The sequence below is a fragment of the Cupressus sempervirens genome, chromosome 10 (assembly GCF_028749045.1).
Source record: "Cupressus sempervirens isolate cs-2001-9-10 chromosome 10, ASM2874904v1, whole genome shotgun sequence".
NCBI lineage: Eukaryota > Viridiplantae > Streptophyta > Pinopsida > Cupressales > Cupressaceae > Cupressus > Cupressus sempervirens.
Window position 1 is genome coordinate 362250218 of NC_143127.1, and position 21745 is coordinate 362271962.

Consider the following 21745-nt stretch of genomic DNA (forward strand, 5'->3'; position numbering starts at 1 on the left):
AACTAATTAATAATTTTCCAAATAAATAGTCAAATCAATGAGTTATCACTGAATTGTTGAAAGAGAATGTGTTATAATTCAAAGTGTAACCTTCTAAATTTGTAATTATAGAAATTAAATACTATAATAATTAATAAATAAAAGATAAAAAATAGATGCATAATAAAATAATTTGTTTTCATATATGTATTATATTATATTTTACTATTATAAAATATTGTAAAGTAAAAAATTATATAACATAATTTAAGTTACTTTTTTTGAGATATAAAAATAAATATATATTTTATTTACCATGTACTATTTATAAGAAAATATTACAAATAAAATAAAATATGCATGTTATTAGACATATGGTAGTAGATAAAAATAATTCTAATGAATCTATAAATTATGATAACATATTAGAAAGTAAATACAATAAATATAATAATAATAATTTGTATAATATATAAAATTAAAAATAATTACTTACACTTCAAAATATTAAAAAACATTTACTGTGTCCGACAGAAAACAATTCACTAACAGTAATAATTATGATAAATACAATAATAATTAACACAAAAAGTAAACTCTCAGGAAAGTCGGGAAAAATAGATAGAGCACAAGAGGAGAGCGACCGATAATAAAAAGAGTTCCTACGCAAACCTAAACCTAGAATTGACTCCCAAACAACCTTATGAAACCCTAACCCTATTCTTCAAATTTATAAAACACTTTGTTCTGGGTCTGTGCGGCCCGTATTAAGAAAGGAGTTGAGCTCTCGTCTAAGCTGCAGGGTTTCAGGTAAGAATTCTTCGTTTCCTATCTAAATACTGAGTTATCTTCTGCTTAAAAGCATCTTACAGAATGTAGGCTTATGTCATATGGCGTCTACAGACTTGTTAATATTTTAAATAATAATTCCTTTGAAAGAATCCTTTAAGCTTTCTTTTGCTGTGGGAATTATTTCTTATTTTGGCTGTTAGGGTTTTAGATCTGTACACATCTACTGAATTCCAAACTCTGTAACTTTGCTTTTTCTCGACTTAGGGGTCCTCAGGATGCCAATATGTCTGCATAGCTTGTGCATGTGGTGATTGTTATGAAAAGTTAGATCTTTGCGTGCTTTTTGTTAAGTTGCGACATTAACGACATCGTTCTCATTTACATTCTGAAGCTATTATTTTTAAATTTGTTTTATCCCTTCTGCAAGACAGCTTCTTGGCTGAAGTGTTTATGCTATCGCTTCAGGCACTTTTATAAGCTTGCTATATCAATCCCAGTTACACTCACCAATGGTGACAAAATGATCTGTTGGCCCTTTATGACTGGAAACAATCCTATTTTCTTTAATTGTAAATTCAGTTAGATCTATAGGCTTCTCTTCTTTGGCATCCTACATATGTCCTTTCCGATCTACATGTTACAAAGGTCAGTAATTATTATTTTTAATATTCAACGAGGTTAACAATTAAACTTTGGCGAGAGATTGATGTACTTATAGAAGCATTATTTGGAATACTGGTTGTAAACTTCCTATTTGGTTTTTGTGAAATATAATTTACAAATGTGGCGTGCTTTTTAATTCACATTGTGTAGAATGGTTCTGTTCTGATGATTTAAGTGTTGAATATAGGTAGATCTGCGCAAGGGTGAACCTTAGGCGATTAAGTTGAGTTGAAGATGGGTCACACTGCAGTATGGAATTCCCATCCCAAGACTTATGGTTCATGCTCACGGGCCTGTCGTGTGTGTGGAAATCCACACGCCATTATCCGCAAATATGGTCTTATGTGCTGTCGTCAGTGCTTTCGCAGTTATGCGAAAGACATTGGCTTTGTTAAATATCGTTAAGATATCATGAAAAGACTTTAGCTGCTTAATATTTGTAGTAAACATGACATCATACACGGAGACGACTCAATTGAGTTTGGGGTTTTCCGAAAGTCCTCTTTTCAATTAAAATTTCTTGTTTTTAGATCTAATGATATTCATGTGTTGAACACAACTCAAAACTGTTTTTTGTAATGAGGAATATGTGCTAATTTGGAAGAAGCTTTTTTGGAATTGTTCCATGTGTTTTACACTTATAATGATCTAATTATTTAAAACTATGTCTTGTTGCTATATGAATGTTGAAATATGGTGATTTTCAAGTATATCCTTGTGAACTAGTATTGATATGCTGCTGAATAACCATTTTAGAAATTGATGCTGGTTTAGGAAACTAGTACACAAGTAGCTTGTATCATATAGTTGGTAATAGTTGGTAAGAAGCATGCATAAACATTTGTATTAAAATTGCCCGGTTGATTCTGCTGGTATTCTTGAACAAAATTGTACCATTTTTCTATGTAAATTGCTCAACAGTACTGATTTAATAATGTGAAAAATATCTAATGTAAGTGCTACTGGAAGTTTGATAATGGAAAACAGATAATTACTAGTTAATTTTTGGTGTTTTTTAGGGGAGTTATTTTTTGTGGTCCAAGCGGTTACGAGTTAATATCAGCAACCTGAAACAAATGTTATGCAATTTGAATTTATTTTGTCCTTTGTAGATGTTTATGCTTTTAAATATTCTTTTTATCTTATTCATAGAGGGTCATTTTGAACATTTGTGATTTGATTGTAGTAGGCAAAACTATTAACTGGTATGGTGATAACTAAATGCTTTTGTAGTCCATCTCTGTAAGTGTTTGTACTAGAAACATTTTACATTCCTACATCTCTTAATGCATATGATCACTTTAAATGACATTCTGAAGGTGTGGTTAATCTCAGCCTATATAATTTTGATGAGCGGGTTCTGGTCTGTCTAACATTTTTTTATCTACATCAGTTTGGTTGAGCAAAATCATGGCAAAACAGAAAATTATGAGTTGATTTTTAGTTTTTTAGGTGGTTTATTTTTCCCAAACCAAGCACTTCCTATGGTTTATGTTGTTGCTTTTAGCAACCTGAAAGCAATGGTGGTGCAATTTGAACTTACTTTGCCCTTCGTAGCTGTTTATGCTTTTAAACCTCCCTTGTTTATAGAGGTCCATTTTGGACATTTGTTGTTTAATTGTAGTAGTCGAAATGATTAACAGGTATATGGTCATAACTGAATGCTTTTGTAGTCCATCTCTGTGAGTGTTTGTAATAGGTACACTTCACATTTCTACTTTTCTTAATGCAAATGATCACATTATAAGGCATTCTGAGGGCGTGCTTAATCTCAGGCCATATAATTTAGATCAGCATTCTTTACAATCTGTCTAATATTTTTGATCTATCTTAAATCTTTGTTTGACATTCTTTCTTTTTTAATAGTGGTGATTGCCAAAGTCCAGTGATTGATAGGTCTTTGACAGTCATTTAAGTTTTTGATCTTTACCAATCATTGTTTGACCTCGCTCCCTTAAAAAAGTGGTGATTTCCAAAGTCCAATGAGTGAGTTGTTCTACATTCATAAGATTTGATCTATTATCAGTCTTTGTTTGATATCGTAGTTGTTCTACAGTCATAAGATTTTGATCTATTTTCAATCTTTGTTTGATATCATTCCCTTAATAATGGAGACTGCCAAAGTCCAATGACTGAGAGGTGTTCTACAGTTGCAAAATGTTGTAATTAATTTGTGTATATGGAAATTATGTTCTAAAAACTGATGTGCAGTTGGTTGATTAAATGTGATCTTGGTTGTAACTGGTAGTAGAGGAGTAGTCTCTATGTAGCAGCATAATTCAGTTTGTATGAAATGTTAATTTATAGTTGGTACAACTAAATTTGTCATGTGAACTATCCTGAGTTTGAACAGCTATAACCAGAAACAGAACCAAACAGGATTCTGGAGCTCAAATGAATGAGACATCGTCCTGTGGTTGAGGGTAGGTTTTAGGGTTTTCATAGCATTATTGCAATCTTTATATCTTGACATGTCTTACACTGTCGCTGAAAAGGTCATTTAATGAGTTGATTTGACACCTGATAGTGTGAAATGTAGGCTCACAATTTCTGTGGGCAGAGGTGTTTTTGTCTTTGTAAATAGAGAGGAAATTGTCTCTTTCTGGGTTTCTTCTATTACCATCTATAATATAATAATTATTTAAGGGCTTTGATGCACTGCATTTCTTAATTGCAAATGTATTTTTGTGTATTTCCCATTCGTTGAGATTTTGAAACTTTCAACCAAATGAATGAATACCTTAGGTCTTTGTTAGCATCATAGTGCCTCCAGCGTCAGGTAAGATCTTTGAATTCATGGATATTGATAACCTGTGCAAAAGTTCCCTTTTGAATGCAATTTCTCTGAGTAGGGCAGCAAGGGATTAACTACTGTTTCTTTTTTAAATTTTGAGAAGAGTGTCAAGGTATGAATCCCCACAGAGGGGCTGTCCTCTGTCATGATTTCCACCGAGAGGCTGTTCTCTATCTCATAGCATACCAGTGTTGGTGCGCTTCCCTTTGTGAATTAAAATTCTTTTCATTTAATTTTTTTAATTAATCTTGCCTTATTTTTTATTTGAAAATTTGAAGTCATAACTTTCTTGGTATGCAAAATGTGGAATGGAGATTACTGGAAATGCACATATGATTTTAATGTAATAATTATTTTTTTAGTATACTTGGACCAAATAATTTATTTATCTTAATTAACTGCAATTTTGTACTTGAAAACTTATTTTTCATGTTATTTAACAGAATAATGATATTTTCTCCAACGTTTTAGATTTACACTTTGTGCATATTTTTTATTTCAAGTGATTTCTGCATGCTCTCGAATAGTACATGTAGAACTTTTTAGAGGGTTGCATATTTAGCATGTAATTTCTTCAAACCTTATTCCACGAAATTTTTATCTATTTAGAGAGCCATCTGTTGGCCATATTTTGAAATTGGAAGTCTTATTGTACAATCCAATCACGGTTTGATATCTTTAGTGCTGCTCATATATTCTTAACATCTATAAACATTATGCTTTTACAACAATGATTGTGATTCTCTGCCTAATTTTGTCAAAGAACACCAGTTTCGGTATTTCTCTGTAACTATGTATCAATGTGACTGGAATCAAGGATAAGACCTGCAGTAAATCAAAATTATCTGTATTGTTTGAGAGATGAAATTATAGGAGATTAAGATGTATAGTAATTAACACCCTTAGAATAATAGATCCACATAAATTTAAAAAATAAGAGAACAATAGATCTCATATGACTACAATCTATATGACATAGATCCTTTGAGCACCTAGCACTCTTTACAGTAGGGTGCATTTATTCTATAAATGTGCAAAGTGGACGGTGTAGAAATGATTTATTGTCAAATTGAAACAGAGTTCTGGATGGACATTGGATCTTGAAACTAGGGACCACATGTTATTAGGTTATATTAAGAAACATTGAAGAGGGACAATACATCGTATCTGTTGTTGAAGCTAGCAATCTTTGAGTTGAAATTTTCAAAGCATTGCGTAAGCTCTAATCTGATTTAGAAGTGGATACACAAAAATTCTGCCCAATTAAAAAATAGGATTGTGTCTTGACAAGGTGAATCTAAATGCTTTTTGTTAGGTGTCCTACCAATGTATCTGTTCTTGAAGCTAGCAATTCTTATGTTGAAACTTGTAAAGTGTATTCAAGAGTTTATATGATTCATCGTTGAAGCTCTATATCTGTTTTCAACAGTAAAAGAGGCTGTGGATACACAAAAATTTCTACCCAATAGGACTGTTTCGATAAGGTCATTCTAAATACTTTTTGTTAGGCGTTCTACAATGTATCTGTTCTTGAAGCTAGCAATCCTTATGTTGAAACTTGTTAAGTGTATTCAAGAGTTCGTATGATTCATCATTGAAGCTCTATATCTGTTTTCGGTAGTAAAAGTGGTGGCAGACACAAAAAATTCTGTTTATAGTAAAGATTGGATACTGCACTTTGATAAGGTCCTTCTAAATATAACCTTTTAGAGAAATCCACAAACAAATTACTTTCTGCAGCTAGCAATCACCATTACATTTTGTCAAACAGATCATACAAAAGAGATTTAGTATTTACAGACAGACAAGATCAGAATCACGAACACAAAACATCATCATGTTTATAATTTACATCAATGTTTCAGAAGACGATCAGCAAGCCTTTTGGAGGATGGAATCTCAAAATTGAGTATCCAAAAAGTTACAATGACTAAATTCCTTTCTATTCTGCTGATGCTTGCTGTGTAAATATTCTGAAAACAAAGGCTTCAATAAATGAGCTTGTCAAGAAGATTTGCATCAATCCCATGTTTAATACAATTTAGCGTTGTATGGATGGGTTCGAGCACAAATTTGAATCACTGATACCTAATTCCATTTTTATGAAAGGTGTGCTATTTCCTCTAAAGAATAGGAAATGAGAATAAGGTTATACGAGGTTAGCAGAACCCCTTCAAATAGAGTTTATAGATGAACAAAAATTAAAAGCTAACCTCTAAACAAGAACTGGAGAATGACATCCAGCAAAGGGAGATGATGCAAATAATGCATCTTTGTTGGATATCTAGAAGGGCTATAGATTGCTCGACCTTTCCACATATATGCTCTTCATTAAGAGGAGTGTTTATTTTGATTAAATTCCCAATACATGCATCTCTAAAGCACCTCAAAGATGATGCATGCAATCATTCTGATTCTATTTTAGACTCATTTGCAACTCCACAACCAATTTCAAATTGGGCTTCTAGTGATGATTCGATCTCTCTTGGGAGTGAACAAAGAACAAGGAGCTTGGTTGGCATATTCAGCCACCTATCCGATCAAGCCAATGCATGCTTATGTGCTTTAAGAATACAATCCTCAAACTTATGCAACAGCTGTAGGAAATCCTCATTGGGAAGTAGCTATGGATGATAGTACAAATCTCTCATTGCAAATCAAACTTGGGACTTGGTCCCACTTCCAATCGCAAGCTTGTAAGGTGTAAGTGGATCTACGGAACAAAGAGATCAGTAGATGGTCAAGTGAGCAGATACAAAGGAAGGTTGGCAGCCAAAGGTTTTAATCAATAAGATGAAACTTTTGCTCCCATGGCAAAAGTGGACTCTATTTGATTGGCTCTTGCAATTGCAACAAGAAGGTGGGAGATTCATCACATGGATGTGAAAAATGCATTTCTTCAAGGAGATCTACATGGAGCAGCCACAAGGGCAGGTTCAAAATTCGTCATTGGTATGTAAATTTGAGAAGTCGCTCAATGGCCTCGAGCAGATGTGTAGAGCTCTGTATGCTAAAGGGCCTCCTCAACTTTTCTCTTGGTCTTGTAATCAGCTAGATTGAATTTGGTGTCCAAATTTCTCAATCCAATTATGCAAGGGATCTCTTGGCTCAATTTTACATGTAAGCCAACAACCACAACTTTCCTATTAGGGGTCAACCTTGAGGATGGAAAGGATACACAATTGGTTGATTGCACTCTACCACCATCTTGTGGGGAGTCTTCTCTATCTCACTCACTCTTGTCCAGATCTATAATATGGAGTGGTGTTGTTTCCAGATACATGCAAGAGCCTTGTGAGATGCATTGGAAAGCTGCCAAGTGTATACTTTGCCATGTTCAAGGAACCATCCGCTATGACATTCATTATTCAGGTAGATGTACATTGAATATCATTGGCTATACTGATTTTTATTGGGCTGGTGATAGCATTGATCACAAATCCACTTTTGGGTATGTTCTCAATTTGGGATCTGGCCCCATTGATATTCCATTGCTTTATGATCTCGAAGGCTGAATATAGAGGTGCAGTCAATGTCACCATTCAAGTTATTTGGCTGCACAACTTCTCAATTGGGCTCAGTATCCCTTTTCCTAGTCCAATTCTCATTTGGCGTGACAATCAGAGTACACCAACAGTTTGTAGAGATCCAGTACAACGACAGCGAACAAAATAACATTGAGAGCCACTTGCACTAAATTCGATATTTGATCCATGATGGTATCATAGATTTGCAGCATTGTCCCTCTTCTCACCAGATAGCCTACATCTTCATCAAGAAATTCACCGAGCATAATTTTCAATTTCTCCCACATCTTCTTGGGGTGCAAGGCACTGTAAAAATATACTTTTCTTGCTTTGTTGACATCTATTATAAGGGGTTTTTTAATTCCCACTGGGTCTTCCGTCATTCTTTCTTAGAATTTTGGGGGGCGGGGGGCTTGCTGTTTGTTAATTCCAACTTGCAAGTTAAGCTTATGTTTTGTAATTTGAGGATCACATTTCTCTTCATGCAAATCATCAGTTTGAGCAGAAAAAATTCTCTTTAGTCGTTATTGATTTGTTTTTCATTCAGTACTTGTATATTGTATTTCACACATTCTTTTTACTAAATCAATAGAATCTAAGTTTTATTTTCATTTATACCTCTTTGTTATTACTCTATTTTATCTGCAAATTTTGTTTATGTTTTTTTCCTGGTAAGGTCTGTGCAACTACAACTGCAATTTCTACAGACCTAGAATAAGGCTAATTAGGCTTGTGATTCTCGCGGAGCTTGAACTTAAGTCTGCTGAGCTATAAGTGGATTTGAATTGAAATAGGTTGGGCTACATTGGAACACATGACGATCAGCTATGTGGAGCCCTCTTTATCAGGGAGAAATAATATGTAGTCTTGGTCATTGCAAGTTTCGTGAGAATTCTATGTAAACCTTAAACATCAGATCCATCAATTCAATAGAAACATCAACGCGGTATGTAAGTTCCTTGCCTTTGAGTTGTCAGATGTAGCATTTCAACAATAATGTCTTGGTTCTGGCTATTATTTTAATATGCTTTTTTAAAACAAAACTCATCAAATTTTGGAACTACTCGAGTCTTGAACTGAGCGAATTTCTTCAGTCTTATTGAATCAGTTTCTGGATCGACAGATATTCATCAAATTCTGGAAGTTCTTAAGCTGCGACAGAGATTGTTTCAGCTCTGATGTTGATTGACAAATATTCATCAAATTGTGGAAGTGCTCGAGTCTTCAATGAGCCTTGTTGGTTTCTATATTTCAAGAGGCGTTTCCGTATTGAGTTTGTTTAAAAGTATCGACAAAGAATTTCAAACTTCTGTTTCTAATCGCAATTAAAATCCTTGGATTTAGGTAGAAGTCATGGTTGCTTTATAGTAGACAAGCAAAATGCATGCAAGATGTCTAAATATAGAACTATTGTTTGGGAGTTGAATGCAAGCAGATATATTAGATTAGAATTTATAAAAATTTGGCCTATGAGTTAAGGCTGAGGCACACATTTTTATTAGCATTGGAGATTCCGTGAGAGCGAATAATTAGGCAAAGAAAGAGGATAACGAGACTCAACTTATTTATATAATGTTTGTAACAATATTGTAATCTGCTGTACGAAATCTTTTTTTTGAGCTGGATAAATATGTACTTGTAGGTTTTGTCACACTAGAGTTTCCTGGGTGTATTTGTGTCATTTTGTTATTGGTTTCATATGTCTCCTTCCTACCAGTTTTTATTGTTATTAATTAATCTAGAGTGTTCGTTGTTACAAATAAGATAGATAAACATTATTCTAGTTTCTATTTTGGGATTATTTTTAGCAATTAATTGATAATTGAGTTATTAAAAATGTCATGGTTATGGAGCTATAAATTCTGAATACGAGGTAGATTTCAAGAAAAAAACCAGATCTCAGATTTTAATATTTTCAAGAGCTGAAAAATTCTTCAATGACCACCAATGTTGCTCCTCAAATTATTTGTAGTTAAACACTTAGATTAAATTAGTTCTCAAGGAGAACAGGTTGTAGGCCTATGCTAGGTGACATGTGTATGAGGTCAAGGAGCTTAATCCTTGATGGGGTAAGAGATTACTTGATTCTTCATATGTTGGTGAAAGACACTACCAAGGAGATGTGGGATATGCTTATGAAGCTATATTAGAATGATTATTAGAGTCACGAGATGTTCAAAGACAAATTACACAACAATAAGATGGCCAAGCATGTGTAACAATATACTTGTCCAAGTTGACTTTGGTCAAGGATGAATTGGCTGCCATTGCTGAGATAATTTTTTAAAGATGAGTTGGTGCATATAATCTTGAATGTTTTGAGGAAATAATGGGAGTGTTTTGATTAAGTAAAAACAGGTTTTAAAGGACCCGAAACTTTTTTACAAAATAAGGAGTCATAAGAGAAAGGCTTAAAGCTAGCAATAGAGTTTAAAGCACAGATAAAAATAAAACATACCTCCTAACAAAGAACAGAGAAACATAGATACAAGAGGCCAACTAGAAACAAAGCTGAAAAAAATAGCAAAAAGACAACAAAAGACCAGCACCCGAACATTTATATAGTCTTTATCAGGTCAGCAGCCTAGTCTGCCAGAATAAGCATATTCTCCGAAGTGGCCTTCACCTCTTCTAGTGCATATTCTCCATAGTGGAAATAATGGGAGTGTTGTTCAAGTGTATTGTTGCTTGATATCGCTTACCCAACTAGGCAAGACTTTGGGATGATTTTGTCTAGGAAGAGATTTGAAGCAAAAGGGTCTTCTTCCAAGAATGGGAAGAAAGATTTGAACAATGTGTTTAAATTGTTGTCATAAGCTAGATTACTATTCAAGTTAGTATTGAATAAGAAAACAAGGGCAAGTGAATGAAGTGAGTTGTGGTTGTACAATAGATGTGGATGAGTTTGCAATATGATTTATTGCCTATCTCTCAAGTTTAACTGCCAACTATGTGTGGTATATTGATGATGGGGCTTCACGCTACATGATATCAATCATAGAAGGTTTCACCGAGTTGGAGGAGTCAGTTTTCTACATAGAGCCTGAAGATCATATCAAGTACCATACATATGGTGTTAGCAAGGTCAAGTTTCAGAGGGAGTCTAACAAACCTTTATTGGTGGAGGATGTGTTATATATCCTAGGCATGACAAAGAATTTGATATCGGTCTTTATTTTGGAGGATTTGGGATTGATGCATTACTTTTGGAATTAGAGTTGTGGTAGAGAGAGATCTTTCTTGCATAAGGAAAGTATACATAAGATATCCTAAAGTGGTTCAAGATGAAGGAATGTAAGTCCATGTCCACAACACCACTGGCGCCCAACTAGAAAAAGATCCATGCTTCTATATTAGAGTTACTCGACTTGAATTTGTGTAAACAATTGATAAGCTCTCTTATGTAAACAATTGAGAGACCACATATGCTTTTTTGCACTGAACTTAGTTAGTTTATGGTAGATCCTAAGTGACTATACTAGGTGGTTACAAAACATGTTTTGAGGTATTTCTAGAATACAATTGAAAATGGGATGAGGTATATTGAATAAGATGGAGTGAATCACAATAGGCTTATTGATGTACATTGGGTAGGCAACACAATTGACAAGAAATTACACTCCAGGCTATAGTTTCTTAATATAACAAGAAACCAAAGGCAATTGCATTGAGTTCTGTAGAGGCCAAGCTAGCATGGTTGCATCTGAGGCTATCTTGCTTCGAAATCTTCTAGTAGGACTTTTTGATCAAGAGCTAGATCCAACCATCATTTACTATGATAATGAGATTTGTATCAAACGCCTCAAGAATCCAATGTATCATAACACATGATATTGAGATCAACTACCACTTCATCATAGATAGTGTGTAGAAGGGGACAATGGAGTTGCAATACATTATTTTTACAGATGGGAAGGTTGTAGACATATTGACCAAGGCTTGGATAAAGGACAAGTTTGATTCTTCAAGGATTAGTTAGGTGTTGTGCATAACACCTTCCTCATTAAGAGGGAATGTTGATTTTGGTAGCTCGAGGTGTTTACATGTTGTGTTTTTTTTCACTACAGACAAGGAAGTTCAAACTTAAATTTACTTTTTCTAGAAAATAAAAGATGCAGTTCTCTAGTTATACTCAAAACCTTGTGTAGGCACAATTGTGATTAGCATGAGTTGGAGATTTAGTGAGAGTGAGAATTTGAGTAGGGAAAGAGGGTTGTGAGGCTAGAATTATCTTTATAATTTCTGCTGCAATTTTAGAGTATGTTGTATGATTCTTCTCATGAAGTTGAATAAACCTGTACTTGCAAGTTTTAAGCACACTGAGGTTTCTCGTGTCTTTTCTTTCTTGGGTCTTTTGGTTTAGTATTAGTTGATGTTAATCAATCCAAATTATCGACTATTATAAATTAAATAGATAACCATTTTTTTCTTTCTATTCTATGAAATTTGTTGAGCAGTTAATCTATAACTAGATAGTACAAATTAACATAGCTTAGCTTAATAATATTATTATGATTCAAGTGGAGCTTAGTTATGTGAGTGTTAAAAGTTGAGTTTGGATAGAATTGAAACTAGTTAAACTAATATACAACATATCATATCTTCACGGATGAAAATTTAATGAGGATCAATATTGTGGACCTCTCAATTCATTGGAAAGATAATTTATATTAGTCCTTAAGATCATGGTTTGTTAGGTTCAAGATTCAATAAACAAAATCTTATCTTAGCTTTTTAGCTTTTTATTTCTTTCATTTATTTGAATTAACTTGCATTTGAAATGCATTGTAATGGATAATGATTTAGCTTTTAAATTTCTTTCCAAACTCAACTCTACAACCTACCACAAAAGATATCTTACTCTCTCTAAATTGGCTCGTAAACCAGATGCATGTTGTGGGTTTTGTTTTGATGTTCTTTCTCAGTTGAGTGAGTTGTTACAATGTAAATGACAAATAATGAAAATATAGAACCACACTTGGGCTATGGTTGATCAAATTAATTTTTATTATTATTGTGATGCTTGGGGCTAATGTGTTAGAATTTGTGAAAACAAATATAAATCCATAATCTATTGAAAGAGTTAGAACAAACAATATGAAATGAAATTGACATAATAATAATATGAACCAATTTCTGACGTAAATGCTTAGAGACATAATAGCATCAATATTTCTTAATGTGTTGTATGTATTTGATATATATTTGAGATATGAAATACGAAGACCTAGTCTGTTTATATAGGCATGAGCTGGGAGGAAACTTGGACAAGATTGCTACAAGTGTCTTAACTTGGAGGAAGTACAGTCTTGATGGAATCAACCACCTACCACTCGCCTACAATCTAGAAGGGTGGTATCCAAATTGGAAATAACCACATGTGACATTTTAGGAGTAGTTGGAGTCAAAATGATGACTCAACAATATCCTTCTAATAATATTATCCAAAATATATAATTCTTCCTAATTTATGAGTTCACCTAAGTAAATAGAAGAGTGAAATGGAAAAGAACCATTTACTCTAACATAATGGCCACTACACAAATGTTCATGTTTTTTCTTCTCTCTTTTATTTTTTGTTTTTGTGAAGGCCTCAATTTTTGTAAGGCTACTCCAGGGTTCCTAGAAAGAGGGGATATCAATAACCCTGTAACCTATTATTGATGTAATCAATCCATCTCAACGTGTTCTCGTGCATCCAAAACAAATCTCTTAACTTAGGATGCAATAACAAATGTTTACGAGCCCCACCTTATTGAGTAGAGTGGTGGGTGGTTTATGCAAGAAAAGAGGGTTGCATTAATTAGATCTCCCAAAATCTATGAAGTATCTCAAACACTCACTTAAGTAGAATATGAAGGATTTGATCAATACAAATCCACAAAGCCTTCGAATACCTGCATGCAAAAACCTATCACAGAAGAAAAAGACAAGAGAAGGCAAAGGGTTTTGCTCTGAAAAAAGTGCTAATGTATTTTCAGCAATGAAAGAGATGATCAAATACAAAGGAGATCAATCCTTATAAAAGGAGATCAAAACCCTAAAAAGGGTAACCTAAAAGGAAAAACTATTTATTAATTATTAAATAGAGATGCAAAAGGTGCATAAAGTAAAATCTTAAGAAGGGAGTAAAGCAAATTTAATAAATGAAATTAAATCAACGCTTTACTCTAACACCCCCCCTTAAGATGAGCAACAATGCAGCTACAAACAATGCAAAAAAAAGCAAGGAAACTACAATGCAAAGCCTAAAGCAAACTTGAGTCCCGACAACAAGGCCTGATGAGGTACCCAATAACAACTAAATCTCTATGAAACAGAGAAATAGAGAAAACCCAGTGGGAAAAACTCTACTCCAAAAAGAGATAGCAATAAAAAGAAGGAAGGAAGGACTCATCAATGAGACCCCCCAAGGACAACTTCCTTCACCCCAAGCATAGAACGCAGCTTAAGATACCGCGGGGATGCAAAAGGTTTAGTGAAGATGTCTGCAACCTGCTCAGCAGTAGGAATGTACTCCAAGCTCAAAGCACCATCCTGAATGAGATGCCTGATGAAGTGCATGTGAAGCTCAATGTGCTTGGTCCGCTGATGCTCAACAGGGTTGCATGAAATGTGTATAGCACTCTGACTATCACACCATAGAAAGGTGGGACTATCAGGAGGAGATCCAAACTCTGTCATCAACTGTTGAAGCCACAAAACCTCCTGACTAGCTAATACAACTGCCCTGTATTTTGCCTCTGTAGATGATAATGCGTGAGCATGCTGCTTTTTGCAAGACCATGTGATAGGACCAGAACCAAGACAAAAAACAAAACCAGAAGTAGACTTGCGATCATCAATGTCACCAGCCCAGTCTGAATCTGTGAAACCAACAATGTGAGGATCCCCTGATGTGTAGTGAATGCCATAACATGTTGTACCGCTAATATACCTTAAGATACGTTTGGATGCTTGCCAATGACTCTCATGAGGATTATGAGAGAATCGAGAGACAAGTCCAACTGCAAAAGAAATATCAGGACGTGTGTGTGTCAAGTACAACAAACTACCCACAAGCTGTCTATATAGAGTGGAATCCACTGTAGGAGTAGAGCAAGTGGTAGATAAAACAACACCTGACTGAAAAGGTGTGGGGGAAGGCTTGCAATCAAGCATGCCGAATCTCTGAAGCATATCATGAGCATACTTCTGCTGGAGTATGGCTATCCCATCTGAAGACTGAACAACCTGTAGGCCCAAAAAATAGTGCAGAAGGCCAAGATCTGTCATCTCAAACTGCTCTCTCAATGCTTGTTGAACATTCTGTATCATGGAGAGTGAGCTTCCTGTGATGATGAGGTCATCAACATAAAGCACAAGTATCAATAAGTCAGTCCCATGACGCTGAATGTAAACTGTAGGATCAGAATGACATCGTGTGAAGTGGGAAGCAAGCAAGAAGGAATCCATCTTCTCATACCAAGCCCTAGGGGCTTGTTTGAGACCATATAAAGACCTCTGAAGCCGACATACCAATGAAGAGTCCTGCACAAAACCATGAGGCTGCTCCATATAGATCTCCTCATGTAGGTCTCCATGCAAAAAGGCACTCTTCACATCCATCTGAAAAACTGTCCATTTCTGTGAAGCTGCTAGAGAGAGTACAAGGCGAATAGAGTTCATCTTGGCAACAGGGGCAAAGGTTTCAGAGTAATCAATACCCTCAACCTGTGTGAAACCCTTTGCAACAAGACGTGCCTTGTACCTATCAATAGAACCATCTGTAGCATACTTGGTACGGTACACCCAACGACACCGAACCAACTTTCTGCCTTTCGGAAGAGGACACAGATCCCATGTGTGGTTCTTCATCAAAGAAGAATACTCCTCAGCCATTGCCCTATCCCACTCTAAGTGTCCTGTCGCCTGTGAAAAATTCTGATGATCATCAGAAATGGCATGACTCAAAAGGCCACTACCTGCAGTCTGAGAACGAGTACGACGAACATCTGTAAGATCACCTGCCAGAGGTCCTGCTGCATCAACAGTATCACGAGCCCACTTGGGCACTCGCGAAACATCTGGTGGAGGAGGCAAAGGGGGATCAATCTCAAGATCTTCCTCAGAGGAGGCATAATCCTGTAGAGGAGTAGATGAAGTACTGGGTAGTGAAGAAGTAGCTGAAGATGGAGGATCCATAGAAGGATAACGCTCATCAAACTGAACATCTCGCCGAAACAAGACATCTCTGGAATCAGGATCAAACAACCTGTATGCTTTCACATCCTCACAGTAGCCAACAAAAATGAGTGGTCGACTCTTCTTCTCCATGGCTTTCCGCTGAGCATCTGGAATAAATGCCCAAGCCTCACTACCAAAAATGCGGAAAGTAGAAACATCAGGCTTGACATGAGTCCAAGCCTCTTCAGGAGTCATGTGTCGCAATGCCTTATGAGGCATCCGATTCTGAATATAGTTGGCACAATTGATAGCCTCAGCCCAAAATGAAGAACTCATAGCACAAGACTGTATCATACAATTGGCCATCTCCCGTAATGTCCTGTTTTTTCTCTCAGCAACCCCATTTTGCTGAGGTGTATGGGGAACAGAGAACTGATGCTGTAAACCATGCTCAGTGCAAAAATCTCTGAAAAACTGATTCACATATTCCCCCCCATTGTCAGTGCGGATACGCTTGATGAAAAGACCATACTGCTTCTCCACAAAGGTCTTAAAGATTCGAAATGAATCAAAGACATCAGACTTGTACTTCAAAAAGTACACCCATGTGCGTCTGGAGAAGTCATCAATGAAGGTGAGCACATATCGAGCACCTGAAAAAGATGGAGTGGGAAATGACATAAGATCACTATGTATCAACTCCAATGGTGCCTTAGCACGTGTGGATCGACCTACTGGAAAAGGATCTCTGTGATGTTTGCCAAGTGCACAACCGTGACACACACCGTCAGTACAAGAGATCTGAGGTAATCCAATCACTAGCTCCTTTGTACTCATCTGCTGTAAGTATCTGTAGTTGACATGGCCAAAACGCTCATGCCAAAGTTTGCTCACTGTGTCTGCATGAGCAATGAGAGAAACACCTGTAGAATCGGAGCTCTCAAAGCCATCGAACTGATATAAGTGAGAATGAAGATCAACACTCCCTGTAGCAATAACATAATCAGGATCATGGAGGTCTCGAATAACCACATCATGTGGTGAGAACTCAACTGTCTTTCCAGAGCCTGAATGACAAATCTGAAAGACAGACAAGAGGTTCGTAGAAATGGCTGGAACCAAGAGAACATCTTGTAGTGAACCACCCTCTAAAGAGATAGTTCCTGAACCTGTGACTGAAAGCTGAGAAGAATCACCAACTGCAATCTGTGTAGTAACACTCTGAGCAAGTGAGGTAACCAAATCAGGTGAGTGTGTCATGTGATGGGAAGCTCCGGAATCAAGAATCCAAGGAGCTAGAGAAGACAATGCACGTGCAGAAAGAGCATGTCCTTTCCCTGTAGGTGGAGGTGGAGGCTTTGGAGAAGCAATACTAGACTGTTGCATAGCCTCTTCTAATGCCTCAAGACGTTTCCAACACCTGGAAACTGGATGTCCATCCTTGCCACAAAAACTGCAAGGTTCACCTGTATACTTCTTAGTCTTGGAGGAAGACTCACCAGACTTAGAAGTATTACCCTTCTGAGAGGGTTTCCGAGCATCTGATTTGGGAGGAGGCTTGGAGGAACTCTCGCTGCCTGCTGAATCTGTCTTATGCTTCAGTTTCGGCTTCAACTTTCCTGTAGATGTCTGAGCTATCAAGAACTAGTCGTAGCATCCAATTGTGTGAGTTTTGACTGCTCTCTAGTCAAGCGATCACAAAAGACCTGAAAAGAAGGCATAACAAATCGATTCCCCAAAGCATCTTTGGTGGAATAGAATGTGGAAGCAAATATCTGAAAATTCCCTCGAAGCTTTGAGAGAATCAAATAGATGCACTCAGTATCAGTCTTCGTCTTTCCACAACTCTGCAACAAGGATCTCTGTTGAGTAAACTTCATCAAGAAGTCATCAATAGTAGGAAAAGAATCCGGTGCAAGTGTTGTAAGATCTGTCTCTATCTGAAGTGCTTTGAACTCATTCACTGTACCAAACAAGCCTTCAAGCTTGGTCCACATAGCCAAAGGAGTATTACACCCATCCAAATGAAACTGTAAACTATCTGATACCTGTAATGCAATCAATCCGATTGCCTCATCCATTTTGTTTCGATGTTGCATGATCTCAAAAGGCCTCTGAAGAATAGGCTGAATAGCATCTAAACATGACCACAACCCTTTTGACCGGAGAAGCCGAGTCATTGAGGTCTTCCAGGTGTGATAATTATGAGGGGTCAGAAGTTCTAGAGAAGAAGAGGTCTCGGCCATTGTTTTAGAAAGGGTTTTTTTTTTTTTGCATTTTCTGATATATTAAAATAATAACAGAAAATAATATAAAAACGCCCCCCACAATGCAATAAACCGAACCCCAACTTACAAATAGATTACGGAAATGAGATAAGAGCAAAAAAACTTCAAATACAAATCAAAAATACCTGGTACCAAATACTAGTGAAAAGACTGAGAATCTGGAAAGGGCTCAAAAAAATCTTTCCGGTGCTTTTTTCGGATCGAAAAACGGAGCTATAACGAAGAAGTTATGCCCCTCGGAAGATAGAAGTCATCAACGGACTTCAAACGCCAAAATAGATATCAATCTGAAAAAAAAATCAAAAATTCCTTCTCCATCATCTCCGTCTCGGAATCAGCTTTCCGACGCTTTTTTCGGAATTGAAAAAGACCCCCGTATGCGAGAGTTATCGCAAAAAAACTAACAGGGCCCCCATAAGCTTAAAAAATATTTATTTTAAAAAAAAAAAAATAATAAAAAAGTCACCGAGCGGCGCGCTGGCTGAGCCGCCGGCGGTGGTGACTGTCCGGAGCGGAGGAGGGCGGTGGAGGAGAAGCGCCACCTGATCGGAGGCGGGGCGGCGCTCTGGTTGAGCCGCCGGTGTTGGTGGCGACCGGAGCGCGGGCAGTGGCGACCGTCGGAAGTAAAAAATCGGTGCTCGAAAAAATCCCGCCGGTATCGTCGCTCGCCGAAAAAGTTGCCCCGCCGGCAAACGGGTCCGCGGGCCAGAAAACGGCCTGCGGCCCTTTTTTTTTTTTTTTTTTTAAAAAAAAAATGCCTCGATCTGCATGCAGAAGGCCGTACGGCCCTGCTGGGCAAAAAATTTTTGCCTCCCGGAGCAACGTTGTCCAAATTGGACAAACTTTATATGGAAACAGGGGTTTTGACACCTTCTGGATCCATCTGTGATGTCCGTTTGGCCTCAACCTGCTTCAAAAAATCAGTGACCCCCCTGTTTTCTCAAAAAATACCCAAAAATTTTCAGATCTGTTTTGTCAAACCCTCATTCTCCTTTTTCTCCAAATAACGAACAAGCTGCAGAAGATCTGGCTCTGATACCATGAAGGATTTGATCAATACAAATCCACAAAGCCTTCGAATACCTGCATGCAAAAACCTATCACAGAAGAAAAAGACAAGAGAAGGCAAAGGGTTTTGCTCTGAAAAAAGTGCTAATGTATTTTCAGCAATGAAAGAGATGATCAAATACAAAGGAGATCAATCCTTATAAAAGGAGATCAAAACCCTAAAAAGGGTAACCTAAAAGGAAAAGCTATTTAATAATTAATAATTAATTATTAAATAGAGATGCAAAAGGTGCATAAAGTAAAATCTTAAGAAGGGAGTAAAGCAAATTTAACAAATGAAATTAAATCAACGCTTTACTCTAACAGAATAATATGACAATATAGAGAATATCTAATTCTCAAAGGGTGTTAAACAATATAAATAAAAAATTCTGTTTAATGACCAACCATTTTTTATTCCAAAAGGCATAAAGACCACATTGTTGGGAACTACAATTGGAATAATTGTTAAATTGTCATTAATGTCAAATCTACTAGAGAGACCTTTACTAACAATGTAGAGTGCCATACCTGTTGATTAATGAAGAGGATTTGAAAATAAAGATAACTAGATGAACTAGTGATGTTGAGTGAAGAGGAGCATGTACGATGTAATTACAATGGGCACTTGATCAGTTAATGTTTGGCAAGATGATGTATTGTTTAATAGTGTATGAAGCATAGAAGTATTGACTTAAATATACACAAATCCTAGTGAGCAATGGTCGGTCAATGAAGGAGATGAATTAGAAGATTAAGGAACTTAAGAATAGATGTGTAAACAATATTAGCCGAGTGATAGTTATGGCCAAGTAGGATGAAGAAGAAAGTATAGTAGCTACCGAGAATAGTAAAGACCAAGTAATCTAATGGAAGCCAAGTGAGACATAACAGTAGAGATCGAGCTACACAATGATGAACAAGCAAAATAACATAGTGATGATTGAGTGTCACCAAAATTACAGTTTGTGAAAGAATCGAGTTTGAGGCCGGCATAGTTGAATTTTTTAGATTAATCAAAATGTGTGGATGATAAGGATTGATGAGTTGGTGTATTAAATGCACAAATTGAGTTTATTATGAGATTAGAGGTAAGGATTTAAAGAGAAGTTTGTAGAAATATCAAGAAAGAAGTAGAAGGACAAAAAGATGGATTGATTTGTTGAATCTGACCTAACCCTAAGATCTATGGTGATGTTTAAGTGACAAATGATCAAAGCTACCTATTGAAGGAGGCATAAGACATATTTTATAGGGTTGGTTTGTTGCTAATTGATGATTTTATGGAGAACCTGTGAATAACCGAGTAGTAGAAGAAAAATGAGAAGATTGGTGAAGTGTGATTGCTTGAAGGGTTTCCAAGAAGATCAATGATGGAGATGCTAATGAATTCTAGTCAATGAACCAACAAATGAGCCGAATGGAGATCTAATTTGCAAAGTGAGTTGTGTTTTATAGATCAAACCCATTGTTACTTTCTAACCATTGTGGCAACACAAATCCTTTAGTCAATGTTGACTTAACAATCATTTTGTAAATCCTTTAATCAAGGTGACATTCTAATGGAATGATCCAAATTCCTCTAACCAGGCCACTTCTAACAAGGTGATAAATCCTTTAATAGGGTCACATATAACAATGTGTTTTGTAACCTTTAACATGGTTGGCTCTTAACCGAGCTCACTTCAGAAGAGTGAAAAGTGGTAGCATGTTACTTGGTGGTTTTTTCCAAATTGTTTCCATGTCAAATCCTAGTGTTATATATGTGTGATGCATGCTATTTATTGTTGGTTGCCCTATATTAAACAAAGAGTTAAGTAATGAACACAATGTTAAATTGCTAATGATATGTTATATGGACCAAGTGGTCTTAAGTGTTTGAGTAAGTTGTTTGAAGTTATTAAAAGTTGAATTGGTACATCTGTACTTGAGGATAACTGATTCACCCCCCCTCTTATTTATTTTGAATATTCTAACAATTAGTATCAAAGCATAGGTGCTTGGAAGGAAAGTTTAAAGGAATTAAGACAAGGGTCAAGATGTACAAGAGAGAGGTACCTAAGTTGAACAAGGAGAACTTACCAACATGGAAATGATTGATGAAAATGCATCCATTTGGAGTTAGAGATTCTGCATTGTACTATTTGGAAAATGAATAAATTGAAGTTCCTAGATCAATGATTGTTGAGTAAATGAAGGAGAAGTTGGAGCATATGCAAATGATGATAGATTTGGCATCTTTTATGAGTTATGTCAAATTTGATGATGCGAAGAAATGTACTGCTGCAAAGTAAATGTGGGACAAGTTGGTACAAATCCATGGAGGAGACAAAAATTTGTTGAGAGTTAAAGCTGAAAGTTTGATAGGAAAATTTGATGATATGAGAATGAAAGAAGATGAAACTGTTGCACATTATTTTGGCCAAATCAAAGAGGTTGTGAATGCTATTAGAGGAGCTAGAGGCATCATATCTGACGAGACTATGATA

The 21745-nt window shown here is 36.2% G+C and overlaps 1 long non-coding RNA gene and 1 pseudogene across 3 annotated transcripts; both read left to right on the plus strand.

Annotated features, from left to right (window-relative positions):
- Positions 1 to 646: 646 nt before the first annotated feature.
- On the plus strand, positions 647 to 2040 carry LOC149534155 (small ribosomal subunit protein uS14 pseudogene; annotated as a pseudogene). Of its 2 annotated transcripts, none has more exons than XR_016356848.1 (2): positions 647 to 789; positions 1626 to 2040. The product of XR_016356848.1 is annotated as a small ribosomal subunit protein uS14 pseudogene, transcript variant X2 (transcript). The 2 variants fall into 2 exon arrangements; XR_016356847.1 differs by having other exon boundaries at positions 651 to 789; positions 1622 to 2040.
- Positions 2041 to 8049: 6009 nt separating this feature from the next.
- LOC149534156 (uncharacterized) lies at positions 8050 to 9406 on the plus strand. Its single transcript, XR_016356849.1, has 2 exons — positions 8050 to 8701; positions 8850 to 9406. It is a non-coding gene; the product is annotated as an uncharacterized LOC149534156 (long non-coding RNA).
- Positions 9407 to 21745: the final 12339 nt, after the last annotated feature.